The sequence below is a fragment of the Megalopta genalis genome, unplaced genomic scaffold, assembly GCF_051020955.1.
Source record: "Megalopta genalis isolate 19385.01 unplaced genomic scaffold, iyMegGena1_principal scaffold0033, whole genome shotgun sequence".
NCBI lineage: Eukaryota > Metazoa > Arthropoda > Insecta > Hymenoptera > Halictidae > Megalopta > Megalopta genalis.
Window position 1 is genome coordinate 1,437,393 of NW_027476102.1, and position 2,608 is coordinate 1,440,000.

The following is a 2,608-nucleotide window of genomic DNA, read 5'->3' on the forward strand; positions in this document are numbered from 1 at the left end:
TCATTTGTTCATTTGTTCATTTGTTCATTTGTTCATTTGTTCATTTGTTCATTTGTTCATTTGTTCATTTGTTCATTTGTTCATTTGTTCATTTGTACATTTGTTTATTTGTTCATTTGTTCATTTGTTCATTTGTTCATTTGTTCCTTTGTTCCTTTTGCTCATTTTGCTCATTTGTTCATTTGTTCATTTGTTCATTTGTTCATTTGTTCATTTGTTCATTTGTTCATTTGTTCATTTGTTCATTTGTTCATTTGTTCATTTGTTCATTTGTTCATTTGTTCATTTGTTCATTTGTTCATTTGTTCATTTGTTCATTTGTTCATTTGTTCATTTGTTCATTTGTTCATTTGTTCATTTGTTCATTTGTTCATTTGTTCATTTGTTCATTTGTTCATTTGTTCATTTGTTCATTTGTTCATTTGTTCATTTGTTCATGTGTTTATTTGTTCATTCGTTCATTTGTCTATTCGCACATTTGTTCATTTGTTCGTTTGCTCATATGTTCATTTTTTTCATTTTTTCATTTGTTCATTTGTTCATTTGTTCAATATTTTAATTTGTTCATTTCTTCGTTGGTTCAATAGTTGATTTGTTCATTTCTCATCTTGTTCATTTGTTCGTTTGTTCATATGTTCATTTGTTCATTTGTTCATTTGTTCATTTGTTCATATGTTCATTTGTTCATTTGTTCATTTTTTCATTTGTTCATTTGTTCATTTGTTCATTTGTACATTTGTTCATTTGTTCATTTGTTCATTTGTTCATTCGTTCATTTGTACATTTGTCCATTTTTTCATTTGTTCATTTGTTCATTTGTGCATTTGTGCATTTGTTCATTTGTTCATTTGTTCATTTGTTCATTTGTTCATTTATTCATTTGTTCATATGTTCATATGTTCATTTGTTCATTTGTTCATTTGTTCATTTGTTCATTTGTTCATTTGTTCATTTGTTCATTTGTTCATTTGTTCATTTGTTCATTTGTTCATTTGTTCATTTGTTCATTTGTTCATTTGTTCATTTGTTCATTTGTTCATTTGTTCATTTGTTCATTTGTTCATTTGTTCATTTGTTCATTTGTTCATTTGTTCATTTGTTCATTTGTTCATTTGTTCATTTGTTCATTTGTTCATTTGTTCATTTGTTCATTTGTTCATTTGTTCATTTGTTCATTTGTTCATTTGTTCATTTGTTCATTTGTTCATTTGTTCATTTGTTCATTTGTTCATTTGTTCATGTGTTTATTTGTTCATTCGTTCATTTGTCTATTCGCACATTTGTTCATTTGTTCGTTTGCTCATATGTTCATTTTTTTCATTTTTTCATTTGTTCATTTGTTCATTTGTTCATTTGTTCATTTGTTCATTTGTTCATTTGTTCATTTGTTCATTTGTTCATTTGTTCATTTGTTCATTTGTTCATTTGTTCATTTGTTCATTTGTTCATTTGTTCATTTGTTCATTTGTTCATTTGTTCATTTGTTCATTTGTTCATTTTTTCATTTTTTCATTTTTTCATTTGTTCATTTGTTCATTTGTTCATTTGAGTGAAGGGTCACTCAGCTTTACTCAGAATATGTGCAACATCGGATCGATATAGCCATCGATACAATTCGTACACAAATGTGTCGTACGAAGAGAGAGACTTTTTTCCTCTGGCAACATAACGGTAAGAGACATCCTTCCACACTCATAGGTTCCACTCCCTGGGGCTATGATATATATATACATATAAATTCAAATTCGAAGCAACGGTCACAATTCTACTCTATATTTTTGCGGGTTATGTGTTCTTTCGTTCAATTTCTTTCATGCGTTCGTTCGATCTCTGTACACAGTCTTCACATAGGACAGACTCGTGTAGTACGCTTTCGTGGGTTAAACCCATCTCGTTTCATTTCAGGCGACGTCGGGAGCGCGTTGAAAATGTACCAGTGAAATCTCGATAGTTCTACGAATACGAATCGTCCCGAAAAAGATTTTGTCACCGCTTCGAAGCGGTGTTTCAGACGGGCGGACGTATATAAAACATATACGACACACGACACCGCCTTCCACACTCACGCTAGTTCGAACACGATTTCCATCTCTCTCGAAGACTGTTAGACGTACGTAAAATTTCTCAATATTCATAGGACCGCGACAAACGCCGACGAAGCGCCCATCATTCGCTCGTACGTATATAGGCAACAAGTGCCATCAACGCAAGCAGTTTATAAGTACGTAAACGACCCTCAGCCAGGCGTGGTCCAGGAATTGTATCCGTGGACCGCAATGTGCGTTCGAAATGTCGATGTTCATGTGTCCTGCAGTTCACACGTTGACGCGCAATTAGCTGCGTTCTGCATCGACCCACGAGCCAAGTGATCCACCGTTCAGGGTAATTTTTCCCTTTTATTCTCTCATATATATATAATGTGTATTTGCTATCCACCACATTTTTTTGTGTTATATTTCGGAACAAGCCGATACCCGAAGAGCTCGAACCAGCGCGCGAAGGAGATTCGGGAGTCGTCGTACGACGACATAATTGTCCCTTAAAGAACGAGATATTTCCGTCGAAACCATATATATATGTACGAGCAAATCCAAAACCACTGTTTTCT

General features: G+C 33.2%; 1 non-coding gene across 1 annotated transcript; it reads right to left on the reverse strand.

Moving 5' to 3' along the window:
• Nucleotides 1-2,230: 2,230 nt before the first annotated feature.
• LOC143261068 (5.8S ribosomal RNA) lies at nucleotides 2,231-2,385 on the reverse strand. Its single transcript, XR_013035293.1, has one exon. It is a non-coding gene; the product is annotated as a 5.8S ribosomal RNA (ribosomal RNA).
• Nucleotides 2,386-2,608: the final 223 nt, after the last annotated feature.